We start from the raw sequence: 22197 nt of genomic DNA, 5'->3' as shown, positions 1-22197 counted from the left end.
GGTCAGTCATCACTGGTTGAAGAAAGGAAATGGGGATTTGCAAGCAGACAGAATTGGAGGAATGAGAGATCTGAGTTAATGGACTGGGAAAGGCTGCAGAGATAGGGACAAGCTCAGAAAGGATTTGAACACTAAAATAAATATATGTTATTAGAGGCTGTTAAGGCAAAACGTTCAAAATTCAAGGCAAAGCATCTTTCTTTAGACTACTCAAACATATTACTGTTATATTATTACAATTTTAGTGCAATAAAAACTGTGATTAACGTGATTTTTCAAGTTGCAAAATTTTAATGCTAAGAATATGACTGAACACAGCAAATGAAACATTTTATCTACAGATTTCAGTTCATAAATTGGAAAGTCATGCATTTTTCCTTTTATTCTGTGGCTTTGTGTTATTGAAAGATTTTCAAGTTACAAGTCCCAGATGAATTTCTTAACCACTGGAAACACTTATTTACAAATTGGGCTCAAAAATCTTGACATGTATGGATATCCTGGTGCACAAATGTGAGATCTTATTTCCCGTCCCTTGTTCCAAAGCAAAATTAACTCATTAAGTGATTCCATGGTCACAGAGAGATACAGCACGGAATCAGGCCCTTCAGTCCATGTTGACCATCAACCACCCATTTTTAAACTCATCCTATGCTGACCCATTCTAATCTCCTCACATTCCCATCAACTCCTTCCTAGATCCTACCTTTCACATACCACCCTGCATATTTTTGTGATGTGGGAGGAAACTGGAGCATTCAGAGAAAACTCACACAGTTACAGGGAGAATGTACAAACTACATGCAGACAGCACTGTAGGTCAGGATTGAACCTGGGGTGCTGAAGCTGTGAGGCAGAAGCTCTCCTAGCTGTGCCAACGTGCCAGCCATGCTACGTGTAATTAGCATTGATTATTGATTGTTTTCTCTATTATCTTATGCCACTACGATGTTGAAAGAGTTATTTTCATTTTTATCAAAGAGAATATTACTTGGATCTCATTTTTTTTTTAGGTAAATTACACCCAAGGGTCATAGTTCTCAATCTATGTTGCTGTATGAAAAATTTGCAAAAGGTCTTTGAGGATGTAACAAGCAGAGTCGTTAGAGCAGAACTAATAGATACAGTATATTTGGATTTCCAAAAGACATCTGAAAAGGTGCCACATAAAAGGCTGATACACAAGATAAGAACTCATGTTATGGGGGGAAGTGTGTTAGTATGAAGATTGGTTATCACACAGAAGGCAAAGGATCAGAATAAACAGATTTTTTTCAGAATGGAAAGAAGATTTTAATGTGGGAAAATGTGAGGTCATGCACTTCAGTAAGAGAATTTGAAGACAGACTGTTATCTAAATGGACAAAGATAATAGATGAGCAAAATACAGAGACGTCTGGGGCTTCCCATGCATACATCGCACCAAGTTAGCAGGCAGGAGCAGTAAGTAGTTAGGAAGACAAACGGTGTATTAACCTTTATTGCAAGAGGGTTGGTTTAGAAGTAGAGAAGTATTGTTACATTGCAGCATAACTTTAGCCCTTACTGAGACATTAGACCTAGCAGGCCAATGGCCGCAGAACATACTATGGCTGCCATGGAGGAAAGAAGGCAGCAAAGGGAGGGGTTTGTTGACCGTGACTACTTTGTTGACCATGACGTGAGCATTAGGTTGCAAATATATAATCAGTGGAGAAGTGATATGTATTGGGTGGGAGAGGAGGGTGGAAACAGGAAGTCCTCAAGAAATACCCCCTGTATTACTGCATACCATTATGGTCTTCTTTTTAAGAAGATAGCTGATTGAAAGGCAATGCAGAGAAGTTCACTAGCTTGGTTCCTGGAGTGATAGAGTTCTATTAGGAGGAAGAATTGAGTAGATTGGTCCTATACTCTCTGGAATTTAGAAGACTGAGAAGTGATCTTATTGAGACAAGGGATTATGAGTGACCATACAGGTAGATGCTGCGAGTATAAACACCACTGGTATTCCAAAATTTGCAGCAAGCTGTGAGATATAGCATAGCTCAGATTTGGCCACCTGGAACTATCTTGAAACCATAAAACAGAGAGTAACAGTGACCTTAATCACCGCAGCAGAGCATTCCTGGCACATGTACCCGGCTGGAGGTCTACCTGCAAAATATCACACATCTCTGTGCTGTAAACCTGAAGGACATTGCACCTTGGAGGAGTTACATTTCGTGCTTTTTATATTTTTATTCTTATGACATAGAAGGAGGCCACTCAGGCCATTGAGTCCATGCCAACTCTCAGAAAATTCCAATCCTTCCCATTCTCCCACTTACTTCCCCATAACCTATTCTCTCTCACCTCTCCATTATCTCCCCCCCAATTCTCCCACCAACCACCTACACCAGGGTTACATTTATTATAACTAATTAACCTACCAACCAGCAGATTTTGGGGATGTGAGAGGAAATGGAGTCACAAACAGGAAGGGTGAGGTTTAAGATAGGATTATGTGTCCCTGCTGGAATAAGGTCTTCAGATATGAGAATTTCTCTGTTTCTTCCATTGGGATTCTTGACTTTGCCAGTGATGTCTCCCACTTCTTTCCTGAAATAGGATAGGTAGAACCCAGTGTAATTTCCAAATGCCAATTAATTAATTGAGCCTGTGGTGAGTGGACATTTTGCCAGCCTGGGAAATAATTGCCCAAGTGCTCTGCAGCAGCCTGGAGAAGTCTGTATCTCATTGTGGTGGTCCTTTAGGTAAAATTGCTATGCTCATGAATGCAAAATGAAAATGTTCTGCTGGACCAGTATCATCAAATTATTGTCAAAAAACTCAGAACAAGTGCTCCATGTTTGACACATTTAGGTGTGTGTCTGATGTTGAAACATTTCAAATATGTAAAAGTTTACCCAAATTTAAATTTCCCAAGTGTGATGCAACCCAGAACTAGTTGCAATCACATTCCACTCTGGGTTAAATCCATTGTCAATCGCATCGTATTGTAGAAGCCAACAAAATCTGACCTAATTTCAAGGCAGCAATTTCATTCTCAGATAAATTCCTAAATATCATTTAATTCCTATTCCCAAGATTAAAAGGAAAAACATGAAAGTAATGAAATCATTCAGGCTCCATTTTGAAGTTGAACTACACAGAAAGCAGTGATGCAGATTACTGTTGAACATTCAATGCAATGTGACAAACTTAGAGGTCATGTGAAATAGCAGCAGAGTGAAAAATAAAAACATAGGTTGCTCACTGTGTCCAAGAGTCAAGTACAGTACATGCACCTTTGCTCAATGGCCAATGTGCTCATTAGTATTCACACTGCCCTTTTACTTTCACTTTCCCTGGATAATTGCTGTCAGAAGCCAGAGCACTCGCATCAAAGCATATGGTGAGCAAGATGGATGCACTGCAGCTGCAAAAAATAGTTAGGTCTCCCAGGCACCTCTTATGGACGCAGAGGTATGTAACACATTTCATTTGGCTGTGCATAAACATTATCCTCATTGAGTTTTCCTTCATTAAATATGCTTATTGCTCCTGTCAGGTTCTGACTGGTATCATTTGTTGCTCCCTGCCTCTTGCCATTCCAAGTTATTATTTGTCAACTTTAGTTTCTTAAATTCAGTAAGAGGAAAGAGTGAAAGTGACTTGATCACAGAAGCAAATATTAAGCATAAATCATGTTTATCTATGCATGTGGATGCAGATGTTATCCTTCCATTGCAGAGCCTTGCCAGTTTTGCTTTATCAAATAAATACATAAACAGGAGAGTGCTGCCTACTCTGGAGGAGCTTTCAAGTAATAACCAGAAACAACTTGCCGCTGTTTGATCAAATTTACAGCAGGAGGTAAGTGGGAGGGAAGTTCTCATAACAGTGGGTGTTTTTTTTTATGATGTGATGCAAAGCCATGTGGGCAGTATGGACTCTAAAGAATGATTAGATTGGCAACTTGTCACTTTTCCTTGTTTATCCTGTATTTCAGAGGATTTTGGCAGTGACTGCTTTGTGTTTTAAAAGGTGGAAGTTCTCAGGATTGCTCAAGTTCAGTTCTGTTGTTTCAAATCAGTATTTTTTGGTCTGGCATACTCTCCAAACCAACAGTTTGTATCCAATTTTACCTTGTACATTTGCTGCACATTAGAATAATGTTACCATATCTCCTGCTCATTTTCTTCACTTTTGAACACAAACTGAGTTGTGCCAATATTAAAGGGATTTCCAGCTCCTTTGGTCAGAAGGTTCTAAGGGTCAAATGCCAAATAAGTCTTGGCTGATGCAGCCTCTGACCCTTTCTGGAGAATCTCCCGCCCACTACCAATCTGTAAACATTATGTATGTGTAGACAGAGGTCTTTGGCCATAATTCACCTTTGTGATATTGTCCCTATTTATTGCTTCCCCGAGTGACTTTTTCATTCACGTATCCCTCAGCTCCATGATGATGCTAATGGCAGGTGCAACTGTTGATACAACAGTTAAAAAGTTACCCTTGATCTCTGGCAGATTATTATGTTCAAAGTTCAATTGTGCACACACTGACATTTCTGGCCCTCAAGGACCCATCTTGTTCACTAGTGTCCTTCAGGAGAGAAAATCTGCCATTCCTTAGCCAGTCTGGACTATGTGTGACTCCAGACCCACCTCATGTGGTTAACTCTGAAATAATTCAACGAGCCACTCAGTTATAGGTGTCTCACCACCACCTTCTAAAGGGCAATTAGGGATAGGCTATAAATAAAAACAAGACGTTGAAAACACTCAGTAACACTTAGCTTTTATTTCAGAAGGGCAACAGGGATAAACTAGCTAATTACAGGCCTGTAAGTCTATGTCAGTCATGGGGAAGTTATTGGAAAAAATCTGTGGGACAGGATTAACCTACATTTGGAAAGGCAGGGATTAATTACAGACAGTCAACATAGCTTTGTTCAGGGGAGATCCCGTCTGACCAATTTGATTGTCTTTTTCAAATAAGTAACTAATTGAATTGATGAGGGTAGTGTGTTTGGTGCGATCTTCAGGGACTTCATTAAGACCTTTGATTAGGTCCTACATGAGGGATTTGTCCAGAAGGTTAGAGCGCAAAGGATCCAAGACAAGTTGGTAAATTGAATCCAGAATTGGATTGGTAATATGAAACAGAGGGTGACGGTGGAGGATTATTGTTATGATTAGAAACCTGTAACCAATAGTGTACGAGAGGGATTGTGCTGGGATCCTTACTGATATATACATTAACAATTTAGATGTGAAAGTCGGAGGTATGGTTTGTAAGTTCACAAAAAACATGAAAATTGGTGGTTTTATTGATAGTGAGGAGGCATGTCCTAAGCTACAGGATAATATTGATCAGTTGGTAGGATGAGCAGATCAATGCCAGATAGAATGTAATCCTGATAAGTGCAAGGTGATGTACTTTGGAAGGAATGCTAAGGAAAGGGCATATACAATGAATGGTAGGGTCCGAGGGGGCATTGAGGAACAGAGGGATCTTATTGTACATGTCTGAAGCTTTCTGAAGGTGACAGCAAAGGTAGATAAGGTATTTAGGATAGGGATACTTGTCTGTACTTGCTGTGACAGATAATGTAGGAGCAGGGAAGGGATAGTATAACTTTATAAACATTTGTTTAGGCCATAGCAGGAGTACTATGTGCAGTTCTGGTCATCACACTATAGGAAGGTACACCTTTGCACTAGAGAAGGTTCAGAGGAGAGTCACTACAACCTCATGGTGCCATGACAACAACCTTTCCCTCAATGTCAGCAAAACAAAAGAGCTGGTCATTGACTTCAGGAAGGAGGGCAGAGCACATGCTCCTGTTTACATCAACAGTGCTGAGGTTGAGAGGGTTGAGAGCTTCCAAATTCCTAGGAAAGAACATCACCAATAGCCTGTCCTGGTCCAACCATATTGACACCACGGCCAAGAAAGCTCACCAGCACCTCTGTTTCCTCAGGAGGCTCAATAAATTTGGCATGTCCCTTTGACCCTCACAACTTTTTATCGATGAACCATAGAAAGCATCCTATCCGATGATCATGGCTTGATATGGCAACTGTTCTGCCCATGACTGCAAGAAACTGCAGAGAGTTGTGTGCATACCTCAGCACATCACAGAAACCAGCCTCCCCTCCATGGACTCTGTCTATACTTCTGACTGCCTCGATAAAACAGCCAGCATAATCAAACAACCCACCCACCCCGGACATTCTCTCTTCTCCCCACTCCCATTGGGCAGAAGATACAAAAGCCTGAAAGCACATACACCAGGCTCAAGGACAGCTTCTATCCTGCTGTTATAAGATTATTGAACGGTTCCCAAGTACGATAGATGGACTCTTGGCCTCACAATCTATCTCATTATGACCTTAAAACTTATTGTCTACCTGCAATGCACTTTCTCTGTATCTGTAACACTTTATTCTGCACCCTGTTATTGTTTTTGCTTGTTCTACCTCAATGCCCTGTTGTAATGAATTGATCTGTATGAACGGTATGCAAGACAAGTTTTTCACCGTACCTCGGTACATCTGACCATAGTAAACCAATTTACCAGGATGTTCCCTGAGATGGAACACTTCAATTATGCAGAGAAAATTGACAGGCTGGGTTTGCTTTCCCTGGAGAGGAGGCTCAGGTGGAACCTGACAAAGGTATACAAAATTATGAAGGGGATAGATAAAGTAAATTCTAAGACATTTTTCCCTAGAACGGTGATTTATGAAACCACAGTGCATAGGTTTAGGTTAAGGATCAGGAGGTTTAGAGAGGACTTCAGGAAGAATTGTTTCACCCAGAAGGTTGTTAGAAACTGGACTCTCAAAAATTTCAAAATATCTAGATGAGCATTTGAATCACTAAGGAATAGAAGGCTGTGGACCAAGTATGGACAATAGTATTAGTATAGATGATTGGCATGGATATTGTAGCCATTGGGACTGTTTACTGTTTTGTATCACTCTATGAACACTTATGTGCATTCTCTCCCTATGGGAATATCAGCAAAAACAGGTCTACAATGGATGCCATCTCCCTGGCCCTACACTCAGCTCTGGAGCACCTGGACAGTAAAGACACCTACATTAGACTATTGTTTATTGTCTACAGCTCTGCCTTCAATAAAATAATCCCAAGTAAGCTTGTCACCCAAACTCCGAGACCTAGGACTCAACACCTCCCTCTGTAACTGGATCCTTTGACTTTCTAACAAACAGACCGCAATCAGTGAGGATAGGCAGCAGTAACTCTGGCATGACTATTCTCAACACTGGTGCCCCACAAGGCTGCGTCCTCAGCCCTCTATACTCTACTCCCTATACACTCATGACTGTGTGGCCAGATTCTGCTCTAACTCCATCTACAAGTTTGCAGATGATACCACCGTGGTAGGCCGTATCTCAAACAGCGATGAGTCAAGAGTACAGGAAGGAGATAGAGAGTTTAGTGGAATAGTGTCATGACAACAACCTTTGCCCTCAATGTCAACAAAACAAAAAGAGCTGCTCATTGACTTCAGGAAAGGGGCGGTGTACATGCACCTGTCTACATCAATGGTGCTGAGGTCGAGAGGGTTGACAGCTTCAAGTTCCTGGGAGTGAACATCACCAACAGCCTGTCCTGCTCAAATCACGTAGACGCCACGGCCAAGAAAGCTCACCAGCACCTCTACTTCCTCAGGAGGCCTAAAGAAATTTGGTTTGTCCCCTTTGACTCTCACCTGCTTCTACTGATGCACCATGGAAAGCATCCTATCTGGATGCATCACGGCTTGGTACGGCAACTGCTCTGCCCAGGACTGCAAGAAACTGCAAAGAGTTGTGGACACATCCCAGTGCATCACGGACACCAGCTTCCCCTCCTTGGGCTCTGTCTTTACCTCTTGTTGTCTTGGTGAAGCAGCCAGCATTATCAAAGACGCCACCCACCCGGGACACTCTCTCTTCTCTCCTCTTCCATCGGGTAGAAGATTACAGGAGCCTGAGGGCATGTACCACCGGACTTAAGGACAGCTTCTGCCCCGCTGTGATAAGACTATTGAACGGTTCCCTTATACAATGAGAGGGACTATGACCTAACGATCTACCTTGTTGTTACCTCGCCACCTTATTGCACTGCACCTTTCTCTGTAGCTGTGACACTTTACTCTGTACTGTTATTGTTTTTTACCTGTACTACATCAATGCACTCTGTACTGACTCAATGTAACTGCACTGTGTAATGAATTGACCTGTACGATCGGTTCGTAAGACAAGCTTTTCACTGTACCTCGGTACAAGTGACAATAATAAACCAATACTAATATCAATACCAAAAAGTTTTCCCTTCACCTGTCTCCTGCAGCTGAAAGGAAAACTTGAACATCTCCCACCAACTTCTTCAAATCTCATCCAATCAAGTGACAAGGTTACTTGGATCTTTCCCAAGCTCCACTGACTGGAGAAGCAGTGTACAATGACCAGTAATAAGAGCAGAAAATTGTTGGAAACACTCAGCGGCTCAGGCAGCACATGTGGAAAGAGAAACAGAGTTAATGTCTTATGTGGAAGACCCTTTGTCTTCGATCTGACAGTGAATCCAGATCTCCTGGAAGCATCAAAGAAAATTTTAAACCAATTTAGGAAAACATTGTAGGAAATTCATCTGTGTCCCCTAAAAACAATTGAGCCAGTTAGAGAAATTGATATTATCAATTTGTTCTGGCCCTACAATCCATAACTGTGATGCCTTCCAAGTGCAGTAACTCATATCAGTGTTTTTTAAATACCTATAAATGAGACTATTTTCCAGCAATCTACTCAGGCGTCAATGATTCTGCAACTACTTTTTCGCATCTAACCGCACTCTGTGTTTTCTTATTTTGTCTTGATCAACCCTGGCACCATGGATGCAACGTAACATCCAGAATCTCATGTATGGCCACAGAAATGTCTGTCTGCTTCCCTTACACCTGAATCCTCAGTCACTATAACTCTCCTAATCTTTTTCCTCTCCTCCTGTGCAGCAGCACCATCCATGGAGCCACAAATTTAGTTGTTGCTGCTTTCCCCTTGAGAGCCACCACCCACCCCAACTATACCCAACTCAGTATATCTGCTGAAATGCATTCAGCTTTCACACATAGACAGCAACAATACCCTCCCTTATCCAACAGTGCACTGCAAACTGTGAGCTGTTCCGGAACTGCCCAGCACAGGAGTCAGCCTGGGCACCATGACAGGCACTGATAAAACACTCTTCATCCTGCTTGGAAACTGGGATTGTAGCTGCAGTGGGGACATCATCACTGAAGCACAGACATTTCAGACACTGTTACTGAGTTCAAATATGATAGTTACTCCCTGACCTCCCTGGAGATACAGCCTGCTGCTGAGAGTAATGTCCCCAATCAATTTCCTGTTCAATACCTTTAGAGGGATATGGGCCAAACACTCAAATGGGAATAGCTTGGATAGACATCCCTTGTCAGCATTGACATTGGGCAAAGGGCATGTTTCCGTGCTGTATAAGCCTGTGACTCTAATGTCCTCTTGTTTCTGCCTTCTACTTATTATCCCAGTCATGTAAATACTATTAATTCACCATGTTTGGGTGTAACTAGTTATGCAGAAGCTTCAATCAGGCAAAATCCTCTTGCATCTGCCACACCATTACCTGTAGAGGTTAATGACATTACAGGAGCAAAGCAAGTGCCAAACCCTTACGGAATCATGATAACAGCAAGTTCAAATTAATCAGCAATTAGCCTGCAAATCACTGGTCACCTCATTGATTAGCCCCTGTTGGGTTCTTCATATTAAGATGTGTTCTTAAATAGCATGTGTCTTAACACATATTCAGATTTGCAAGGTTAAACGAGGATGTGAGCCGGAATGTAGAGCTGTATTTGACATTGCTGGTGTCAACCCCGTGTAGTGCTTCATCATCTGACTCCTTTGCATTCTTCTGGGGATCTTTAGCAGCACCAGCACCTTGTTAATACAGTCAGTAAGCAACCCCCTTCAAATGTGGCAACTTCTTCACCTTTAAGTCCCGAACAATGGGTGCTGAAGCAGTTAAATTTTGCAGCCGTTTTTATTTCACTTCCCCACTTATTGTAATTGTATTGTTGCAATTCTGTTAATTAATTCCAACAAAATAAACATTTATAACATAAAATGGCATGTCTGTAACCCATGATTTCTGTTTTCAATGGTTCATTGTTTATTTAAATTACAGCAATCCAATCCTGGAGTGATGGAATATTATCTAGCTATCAGTCTTACTGAGGCCAGTGACAGGTTTTCCCTGAGAGTTAAGAAGGTATAAAGAACTCTCGCTCTGTAATTGTCTCATTTATTTTACTTTTGCTTCTGTAATAGAGAAAATTGCATTTAGTCCAAAGACCTGAAGTACACCCATGCCTTTTGGCAATGGAGACTTGTCTATTAGAATCTACAGGGTGATGGATTTAGTCCATATGTTCGGTTTTCTCCTTTCTGCTGGTGTTGTATCTCACTGAATATTAGACATTTTTCAAGTAACGTACTTCTTGTTACCATATGGGAACCAACCAATTGCACTTCAGAGAGACATTGGAAAAGTGAAAAGCATACCAACTAAGTAAATGCAAAAATTACATAAAGTTCTTGAACAAATCAGCCACATTTTCAACATATAGAAGCACTCAATCGTTTCTCCTCCCCACCCTGCACCTCTTCCCTTTGCTGCCTCCCTTCCCAACAATGAAATGATCACATTTTAAGGATAATAATTCTTTGGCTTTCATTCAGTTTTTCTTTCCATTGGAAGATCATCACCAATCCTGATTGCTCCACTGGGCCAGAAAAATATCAGCAGTTTCATTTAAGGATTGCTTTGCACCTCGAGTATAATGTATATAAAGACTATGTATATAAATGTATATTCAGCATATAAAGACTTAGCTAATGTATGGACTGCTAGTATATTTCCTATGGCACTGGTAAAACTAAGTCAGGGTAAGCATTGTTTAAATGAACATAATCATTATGCTAGATAGAACAGAGATAAGGACCTTAAGGGCAGTATATCTTTTTGTTCCAAGTTAGTGAAATGATGAATGGATACCCTGAACATTCTGATCATGGAAATACATAATCTTACATATAGAATGAGGCTATTCAGCCCATAATGCTTCTGCAAGTGCTTTGAAAGAGATCTTCAATTAATTCTTTCACTAGATAAAACGTTAACTCCATTGTTCACAGATGCAGCCTCACTGAGTACTTCAAGTATTTTCTCTTTTTAATTCAGCTTTCCAGTATTTTGCTTTTTAATATTTGAACCATCTTTTCTCACTTCTTCCCCAAGAGCTAAGTTTTATTTTATTTTTAAAGAGTATACCCAACTCCCTGCGGAACATTCCTCCACCACCCTTTCAGATAATGCATTCCCCGACATATAAATTTGTTATCCAAAAAGATTCTCCTCAGTTCCCTTAGACCTTTGGCCAATTACCTTAACATTGTGGGTTTGAACTTTGGCTGTGATTGACAGGTGAACTAAGAAGTTGTAAACATTATTGAATTAGTGTGTTGTTTGAGGATAGAAACTGAACACCAGCAAAATTCCATTATTGTGAATGAGTACTCGGATACTGAAACAAAATGGTAAATTATTCATCTAGTATCTAGAGGTCAAAACTATTGATTCTCACCACAGTAAATGAAGAATTACAATTCAAGTAATTAGATAAATATAATCAAAAATCAGTATCAGTAACACTGACTATTACTGCCAAAACAATTCATCTGCTTGAATAATCTTTTTTAGGAAAGGTAACCTACTGTCCCAATGGGACGGGTCTGCAAGGGTGGTGGAGGCCAGATCATTAGATATACTTAAGGTGGAAATAGATCAGTATTTGAAAGATGGAGGAAGTGAAGATTATGGGAAACTGGCAGAGAAGAGGAGTTGAGGCCAGCATAGATCAGCCATGATCATGTCGAACTGCAGGGCAGGCTTGAAGGGCACAGTGGCCAACTCCTGATCTTATTTCCCTGTGTCCTTAAATTTAAATAAGGCTTATACTGCTCTTCTGCCAGACAGAGACTTTGGATGGGTTGAACCTAATAAAGAAAATAATAAAATCAAGAAAACACTCTTAATTTTTACATAAAGCCCTTCTGGTTACTAAGCTCATATTTAAATAGATATCTGACAACACATTTCCTTGTAGTTCAAGCATTGAAAAGAATTGACCAATTTAAAATAAGCATGAAAAATGCAATGATACTGGAGGTACTCAGCAGGCCAGGCAGCATCCGTGGAGAAAAGCAGGCGGTCAACGTTTCGGGTCAGGACCCTTCCTCAGGACTGAAGATAGGAAAAGGGGAGGCCCAATATATAGGAGGGAAAAGCAGAGCAATGCTTGTACAAGAATAGCAAAAGGATTTTATATAAATGTAATAGAATGTTCCTTCACTGAAGTTATTCAAAAGCGCACCACAATGAAATCTATGAGCTGTTCAGTGAATAGTTCCTTGAGGAGTTGATCTTTTGACATCATGACTAACTATAATATAAAAGCAATACAGTTTGACAATGGAGGATCAGTATTTTGTCTGCAATTTGACATTTAATTTTGTGTGTAATGTACAATTTCAGTTTCATTGATGTTGTTGCTAATTAATACAACTCTTCACTTTCTTGTCCAGAAGTCTGCTTCTGAGATTTCATTTGCTCCATTTGAAAACACTCATGCAAGCACAGAAATCTGCCTTGCAAGGGCTACTACAATAATTTGAGACACAGTTCAAGGAGCTCTACATATACTGCTTTTAAGATGAGCTGTCAGTGCAGAAAAGGACTTTGAATGCAATCATTTGTTTCTGACGCACGACAAAATGGTACAGGTAAACTTGGATAACCTGCATAAACCTGTTGGGTACAGCTACTAATACTCAGCCTCTGGTTTTCACATCCTCTAAAGATCAGATCAATGCAACATCCCAATAAAATGCAGATTACTTGCTGCTCAGGAAGTGTTTGAACTTTCTGTCAGTTTTGGCCTCTCAGCATTTTGGCCTGGAAAGCTGTTTCACAGTTTTGCATCTTTGATTTTCTTTCCCTTGTGGTTTCAAATTCAGCTGGCTGATTCATTTTGAAATGCTTTCTGTATCCAGGATAGTTTTCTCAGTAAAGTTCTTAGCTCCATATATTTCACAAAGGCTGGTGCTCCACGCCTGGTGAACCAAGTCATTCAGTGGTTCACCTGACATGCGTGGATTTCTTTAATTCTCATACAGACATATTCTTCAAATGAAGCTACTATTCACTACATAGAGGAAGAAGAACAGAAAACAATGCTAAGGTAGTCAACTTCCTTTTCCTACACAACAGCTGGGAAAAGCAACTGAAATAAATCCTCACTCATGTTATCTTCTCCTTTGAACAGCCACCCTGGCAGGTGTACAACATGATCTGATTTTGCTACTGCAGCTTAACATTATCTGTGACTGCCTATCTGTGGCATGTTGACAAATTCACAAAAGGACTTTATCATTTGGCTGTTAAGTCTTTGAAATTTCAACACTAGTTTTGAATGTGGATATAATTTCAACAGATGGTTAGTTATTTACTTGCACAACCATTTCAAAGTTTACTTTGCTGGGGAAATCATAAGAGCAGCCAGAATTGCAATCACATTGCCTATCTGATTGCAACAGCCAGAGGCCCAAGCATTTTTGGTAGGCAGTCTTACTGAGCCTGCAGGGGAAATACCTGCTGGTTTCCGTGTTGAAGCAGCCGACAGTACGGAAACACCGATTGAACCAAGAAATTCTGTTCGGGAAAGAGGCTGGGATTGGACGTGTAAAAACCAGAGTGGTTTATTGTTGTGTCATAGCAAGAGAGAAAGGGAGAGAGGGAGAGGGGAGAGAGAGAGACAGAGGGAGGGAGAGAGAGAGACAGAGAGGAGGGAGAGAAGAGAGAGGAGAGACAGAGAGAGGGAGAGAGAGAGAGGGAGGGGGAGAGAGAGAGAGAGAGGGAGGGAGGAGAGAGAGAGAGGGAGGGAGGGAGAGAGGGAGGGAGAGAGGGAGGGAGGGGAGAGAGGGAGGGAGAGAGGGAGGGAGGGAGAGAGAGAGAGAGAAAGAGGGGAAAGAAAAGAAAGAAGAGAGAGAGAGAGAAAAAGAGAAAGAAAAAGAGAAAGAGAGAGGAGGGAAAGTGTAAAAGAGAAAGAGAGATACAGTTCATATACAGTCCCTTCAGCCCACCTGGTCAGCACTAACCATTAAGCACCCATTTTTATACTAATCCTACCCTACTCCATTTATTCTCCCCTTATTCCCATCAACTACCCCTAGATCCTACCACTCACTTACACACTAGGTGCCATTAAAAATGGCCAACCTGCACATTTGTAGGATGTGGAAGGAAACCAGAGCATCCGGAGGAAACCCACTCAGTCACAAATTTCACACAGCACCGGAGGTCAGGATTGAACCCAGGTCATTAGGACTGTGAGTCAGCAGCTCCACTGTGCCACCAAATATGCCACCCATGTGGTTAGCCGGGCCATGTCTGCTCCTCTTGGACCCAAAAATGCAAGGAAAGAAAAAAAAGTGACTATTTTTGGAGTATCCAGCGGTGGTTCCATTAAAGATCATTGGTTCGGCTGTTGTGTATCAGGTGAACAATCGCCTTGATGCATATGGCACACACTTCCTACATTAACGCATGGAAATCTCAATTGGAAGGGCACAGGAGGATATTGGATCCAGATCAGAAGGTCGAAAGAAATTTCTTCTCCACTTAAGGCAAGAATGCTTCTTGACTACTTCAATGCCCATTTAACAGGTGGGGATTCTGGCGGGAAAGTGGCCATCACTACTTTTGAAGGAAGTATTTCAGTGGCCTGCCATCAACATTGTCCAGCACTTTGCTGATCTCCTGGTAAACATTATAATTAAGTTTTGTATTAATGCCACAAATAGTTGTGATACTTTTACTTTACAGCACCCTACATCAGAGACATATATGAATTATTTATAGAAATATTTTAAAGTATGCTTTTGAGGCCCTATTGATTATCTGGTGACAATTTCTACCTCTCAAAATACAATGCCTGTGACCAGCTTTCCTATGGCACTTGATTCTATGTTTTATTCTGTGGTGACTGCATCATAAATCACTAACATATTTTCATGAACCATTTTCTTTATTAATTTCTACTTACCTTGCTATTTTATTCTCATATGACTTATGATGGCAGTACAGTGGTGCAAGTGCTACACAGATCTAGCAACCAGGGTTCGATCTTCACCTTAGATGCTGTTTATGTAGAGTTTGCACATTCCCATGAGGACATGTGGTTTCCCTCCCCCCCCCCCCCCCCCCCCATGCCCTGGTTTTCTCCACATCCCACAGACATGCTGGTAAATTGATTGACGACTGTAAATTGCCCCTGGTGTAGGTGGGAAGCAGGAAAATGGGCTTGTGAAAGATTATGGGTTACAGGGAAATAAGTGGGGACAGTGGGGTTGATGGGATTGCTCTGAGAGTTGGCACAGACTTGATGGGCTGAGTGTCTTTTTTTTAATTTTATTTACAGCGTGGTAACAGGCCCTTCTGGCCCAACAAGTCCACGCTGCCCATTTTAAACCCAAATTAACCTACCCGTACATCTTTGCAATGTGGGAGGAAACCGGAGCACCCAGAGGAAACCCACGCAGACACGGGAGATCGTACAAACTCCTTACAGACAGCGACAGGAATTGAACCCCGATCATTAGGAAATATGAGCAATATAGGATTTTGTTCCTTATCTTTCACTTCTTTTCTCGCTTTTTATTTTGCAGCCAAGTACATAAATAAGAAAAGCCATTTAGTACAAATAGTGCTATTTAAAGGAGTGCAAATGGTCTCAACCCGAAGCATTGACTGTCCGTTTCCCTCCACAGATGCTGCCTGACCCATTGAGCTCCTCCAGCGTTTTGTGTGTTGCTCCAGATTCCAGCATCTGCAATCTCTTGTGTCTCTAGCATAAATTGTGTGGGTTATGCTGTTTATAGTCCACACAAGTTTACTCTCATTCTCAGCTGGCTCACAGCAAACTATATCCTAAGCTGAAATTCCTTTTTTTCTTTTCTCTCTTTTTTCCTTTTTCTTTTTCCCTTTTTTTTCTCATCTCATCACCCAGTTTCCTGTTGAAAGCATCTAAACAATACAGCTCAATTATTTCTGGTAGTAGTATTATGCAAATTCTAAATGTTCTCAGAGTAAAGAAATTTCTACAGTTTCCTACTATATTTAGCATTAGCTATCCGGTATTAATGTCTTCTAATTTTGGATTCCTCCACAAATAAAAATATTCCCTCCACAACCAACTCTTTCATCATTTTACAAACCTCCAGGCCATTGTAAGTCTTCTCCTTTTTAATGAAAAAAATGCTCACCATTTTTAATCTTTTCTGATTGCTGTAACATTTCAATTCTTTACCATTTCTGTGAACATTTTTGTTCACTTTCTTCAGAGCATTTTTTATAGTACGGAGACCAAAATTGTACACAGCATTTTCATTGTAACCTGATTAGGGTTTTACACAAGATGAACATGACTGCACTATTTCAGAATTCTGTACCCTATTTCTAGATTTATATTTATTTTACCAGTCAGGGATACTGCTTATTTTAATTAGTTCACTCACAATTCTGGATGTCTTTGTGCTATCTTATTTGTTTTTTCCCTCTGGTGTAACTGAAATTTCTATCTTTGCTACTAAGGTGAGTGGATCACCTCACCCATATCTGATAAAGTCAATTTGCCATTAATCTGCCTAGTTTCCAAATTTTCTTCCTGTATAATGTAGCTTTCTTCCTCTTTGCTAAATATATTCCTTGGTTTAGTCTTGTCTGTAGATTTTGATATTGAGTTACTGTTCTAATGTAAATTATAATAGTTAGCGCAAAAGGCCACCACTCTGTAACTTCCTTCAATTTAAATTATAAACCTTTACTTCATTCTCCATCTTTCTTTTTAGCCAAATTGTATTTGTATTTTGATTCCCTCTTTCCTGTGTCTTGCTCCTCTTCCAAACTGAGAACAAATTGATAACATCCTGAAACAGTTAGTGATACAGGCCTACAAGGAAAGGATAGGCCTTTGGGTTTAATTTGGGATTCTCCAACAAAGTGCCAATGTGCATGGTGACAGAAGTGGCCTTCCTTTCTGTGTGTCATAAGTTTCCATTGATCAAAGTGAAAGAATGGATGGATACGAGGTTTTCCTGATTCATAGAAAATTTTCCTATTCTCACAGATTCATAGTCAACACAAAGAAGCCATTCAGTCAATCGTGTGAATGCCAGATGAGAAAGAGATCTCCAGCTCTTGGTCCATAGCCCTACATGTCACAGACCCTCAAGTACACATTCAAGTATGTCTCAGTGTGTTGAGGGTCTCTGTATCTACCCCCTTTTCAGACAATGAGTTCCAAACCCTTATCACCCTCAATATAACCAAATATACAATACCCTGTCAGCAATTGCTTAACAATTATTAAGAATGCATTCATATTATTTAATTGCTTGCAATTATTTTACTGTCATTCTCAAAGTGAACTAAATTAAAACTATAAATTAGGATGTTGCTTATGAGAAAGATAGTTTAGAATTACATTGCCTTTTATGCTTCAGTGGAGTGATTAGTTTTCACATCAGCAAAAGTGTCACTATTGTTTAGCTCAACAGAGAGCCGATGCACGTAGAACTGCTAAGACACACCTTGTATTTTGAACAATTGCCTTTAGTACAGCTTTTTTGAATAGTCACAGCTGGCAATATGCCTTTGTCTTTATTAAACAATTCATCTTTCCAATTGATGGCTTGAAATATTGCTCTCTTGATTTCAAAAGCAGTTGGCTTTGGCATTTTTTTTTCCCTGGGACAATTCATTCTGTGCAATGACTGTGGCAGTGAGGAAGTTTCAATTTAGTTACATAATTAACTGCAGTTGGCACAAAAGATTTGACACAAGAGGCTTTGTAAATGGAGTCAAAGCATCTGTTTGGAAAGATCAGCATTTTATGGAAATAGTAATAAACCTAAAGATTTGCTTAAGTTGCAAACATCATTCGTGCGTCACAGATATCCCTGAGGAAAACCACCTTTATTTTTGCCAGACAGAATCATAATTTACAGTATCTTAATACCTCCTACTAACAAGAATAAGAGCAATTAAACCCATTGCAACATCAGATCAGCACTGTTTTACAGATGTTAGATTCCAATCTTAAACTCATAATAATAATGGAGGATTATCTTATTTCATAACTTATGAAGTACTAGAGTAGAGTCTCCTTGCAGAGAATGTTGCCTTTAGTGTTCACGTCTGTATGTAACAGCATGTGCCTGTGCTTTTGTAAGAGAGAAAGTTTTTTGGTTCCATCGGCAAACCTCACCAACAAGAAGCCCCATCCTTAATAAGTCCCTTATTGTTGAAATCCAATATTGGCAACCTCAGCCATTGATATTGCTGAATGCAGCATTTAATTTCCATAAATATTGATTTTCTTTGCAATGAAAACAAAAAAATATTGGTAACACTCAGCTCATGAGGTGACACAGAGAGAAATAGAGTTCATGCTGCAAGTCAATGACCTTTCATCAGAACTGAGAAAAATGAGAAATAAATTAGAGATAAATTTATGTGTGTTCATTGCTCTGAAATAGCACATAAGCTTGAGATTTTAGTCCAGTTTTGTAAATTGCAATGACCTTTGGGCAGCTATCATACGTATCACAGTTTACAGCAGCGTACACAAATTCTGGGTCATGCTTGTTTAACATGTAGAATTAAGGGAAACTTCCAAAGTGAGGTTTCATAGCATAGTGGTTAAGTGATTGAGTTAATTGCCAATGTTCTGGACTACTAGATAGGGAAAGGAGTGGAAAGAAAAATGTGAAGGTCTGAAATAGAGAGTGAAGCAGCGATTAAAACGTAAGAGGGATGATGGCAATGGGACAAGCAATGGAATGCAGGATGGGTCTGCAGAGGTACAAATGAAAAGAAACTGTAAACTCTATATGTGGTTGTTGAACTCAGGGCTGAGTCTGGATAGCTTGATCGGAAGATGTGATGAGGTTCCTGAAGCTTAAGCAGAGTTTCCTTGTAACTTTATTCTATCTTCCCTTTTACTCAGTCTCTTAAATTTTAATTTATTTGTAATTTTTTCCAGCTTCAACCTGGAACATTAACACTGCTTCTCTCTCCACAGGGTTATATTACCAACTCGGTGTTTCCAGTGTTTCTATTTTTTATTTCAGATTTCCAGTATCTGCTACACTTTTATGTTGTATTGATATCTTTTGCCTCTTTGTCAATTCATGTTAAATGAGTGAGTGTTAATAATGTCATTAGGGGAACTGATCTGTGTGAATTACTGGTGCTGACAGTATGAAGGAGCTGAATTAACATATATATAGTTTGAATGATAAAAGACTTACTGAAGCATGCTACCTTACATGGATGCTATCTACAGACCTTGAGCTGTTTCACAGATCAAGCTCAGAACTCTTTCTCTCTCTCCCCCATCCTACCTATAATCAGATAGATCATGACCAAAGGCTACTTTAGCAAACATCTACCTCAAACAACAGAACAACTCAACACATATCCTCATGTTCCAAAGTTTTTTGTTTTTAAATGGGAAAATATGTTTGTGCAAATGAATCTGTCTGCTTCCAATGGAGCAGTATTCCTGATTTCTTTTTAAAGTAGCCCACAGTGCAAATGTCATTAAAGAAACAATGTACAATGAGGTCTAGCTCCTGGAATACTCAAGGTTTGTGGTTCTTATTCAGAATATGCTTCTTATAATAATCTGACACAATCTGCAAATGAAAGAAAAACCCAGAAAATTCCAGAAATCTGATATAAAAGTGCTGGAGATACAGGTCAGGGGGATTTGTGTGTTTTCTGCTCACATACAAAACTCAGAAGTTCTGCCACTCTTGCTACCAATTTCCACCTGTTCTCACTTTCACAAGTTTCAAACTCTGGCTCTTCCCTGACGACTTCTCTATTTTCCATCAGAGGATAGGTTAGCAAAAAAAAATAGAATAGATACAGCCTGAACTGCTGAGTGTTTCCAGTTGCTTTGGTTTTATTACAGGCAATACTGTGCCTGTATGCAAATGATGAATTCCTAAGCACAGAATCAAACACTTGCAATTAATTAAAAACTAATTGTTTCATATATACACAACCAACATTAAGACTTCAAAGGAAGCTTCACCACAGAGGATTCACACAATCAGAGGACTTATCTTTTACATATACCAAATGGAAGAGACATACATGTCTCCACAAGAATATTGGTACCATCCAAGGCTATCTAATGGCCACAGATGAGGTATCACCTACTGGCAGCATTTGCAGATTTTTAATACGGAACATACAACTTGATACAAAATAAGTGATTCTTCTACACTTAATTTCTTTACCATTTTACAGACTTAAAATCTAACAGTCCCAACTCCCTTTAAGGCATCCAAAGAATGAATTACAACACATACCAAAGTTCATCCTGTTAGCATTCTTGATCTATCTCAATTCATCTGCTCACCCCATCAATGATTAAAAGAACATATTAGACAGAAACTAGCAGTGAACAGTGCCCTACCCGACAAATACTAACGCAAAAAAAAGTTTCTTGGGCTTAAAATATCTTGCCAATCTTCTTTTACTAATATCCATCTTGTGGATAATTCTCTTATTTCCCTTAGCCCTCAATTTTTTGACCTGAAGAAATTATAAATATGCAAAACAGCTAGCTGGAACAAGTCAAGGACCGTGGAGAAGTAGACAAAACCATGTAGTGGAAGATATGGAGGCTGTCGTTTTGTGAGACTGTTCTTGTGACCACCATTTTGTAAAGTGGTTTTCTGAACTAATTCTTGCTGGATTAATCGAAGTGAGCATAACGAGGGCCCTACCAATAATCTGCTAAATCAGATATCATTTCCAAATTAGAAGATATTTGTGGTAAGATAAAATAGAAGAATCAACACAGGCTCATAAGAAGAACAGTCTGTGTGCATGAACTGAAATAACCTGAGCCCAGTGTCTGACTGGGCTATGACTGGTTTGAAATTACCTGATTCAGGGAAAAGCAAGGGAATGATATCAGAGGCATATCCTTATTTGGGAGAAGAGCAATGAGGTAATGCTACCTGTAGTCTTGGGCCAGAGCCAATGAAAAGTGGACACAGGTGAGCCAGATAAGCCAGAACCAATGGAATCGCAGTATAACGGTTCAGAACTGATAAGAAAAGAGAATAACAATGAAGGATTTTGGATGTGTAACGAGCAAGAACTTCGGAGACAAACCATCACAAGGAAGATCCGCCCCGTGGACCCCCACCCCCACCCCGCCCCAATGCCTGGGGCAGGGAGAAGAAGGATCACTTAGCCGATGTGAGATCTCCTATTTTGGTGTCGTAAATTGGAGAAGTATTCTCCCACTCAAACAATAGCATTCAGGAACTTACCTGAGGTCAATTATAACAAGTTCACATGGAATATTTACATCGATGCAATAAGGTGCAAATTTTGAATTAATTAAGATTCATGTAATCATTTACCTAATCTATGTTTGGCCAGGGTCAAAGGTCAGCACATTGTTCTCATTTCAATGGGAACTCAAGGAAGTTACTTATCTGAGTTTTGGAATTTCAGAATTTGTGTCTCTTTTTTATCCCAGTTTTAGTTTCTGTGAAAGGTGTATCTATGTAAATTTACCCTATTTCTTAATTTGATTGTGAAATTTTGGTTACTCAGTGTGTCAGTGCCTTATGTAAGATCATTAAATCAGTAGAAATATATTACATGTTGTCAGTTCACCTGAGCTGTATTGGCTAATCCATTGAATGGAATGTTAACAAAACTCTGGGATTCAATCTTCAGTTTACCTCCATCATGCAAGTCATCTCACCCGTCACGCATCATATCTGCATACTTAGCGATATCCCAAGATCATCACACCAGATAGAAAACAGTCCCACTGTTCCGTCTTTTCAAACTGTCTCAGGGTTGTCTGGAGAAATTTGGTTAGGAGCCTTCCTTGTGTAGGTGTCTAATAATGACCACCTTACATAATCTATTCTTCTCATTGATCAACACGGGCAGGAATATAACTATAAATTAGCTTGGAGAAATTAGTTTAACTACTTTGTCACAATTTGATTG

At 39.9% G+C, this 22197-nt stretch overlaps 1 long non-coding RNA gene across 1 annotated transcript; it reads left to right on the top strand.

The window, feature by feature from the left end:
* The first annotated feature begins 3386 nt into the window (after positions 1 to 3386).
* LOC127580047 (uncharacterized) lies at positions 3387 to 20821 on the top strand. The gene is made up of 3 exons (XR_007957772.1): positions 3387 to 3447; positions 17270 to 17386; positions 20736 to 20821. It is a non-coding gene; the product is annotated as an uncharacterized LOC127580047 (long non-coding RNA).
* Positions 20822 to 22197: the final 1376 nt, after the last annotated feature.

This window comes from Pristis pectinata, chromosome 18 (assembly GCF_009764475.1).
Source record: "Pristis pectinata isolate sPriPec2 chromosome 18, sPriPec2.1.pri, whole genome shotgun sequence".
Classification (NCBI taxonomy): Eukaryota; Metazoa; Chordata; class Chondrichthyes; order Rhinopristiformes; family Pristidae; genus Pristis; species Pristis pectinata.
Note: the sequence above shows the minus strand (reverse complement) of the source record. Positions and strands in the feature narration are given on the sequence as shown.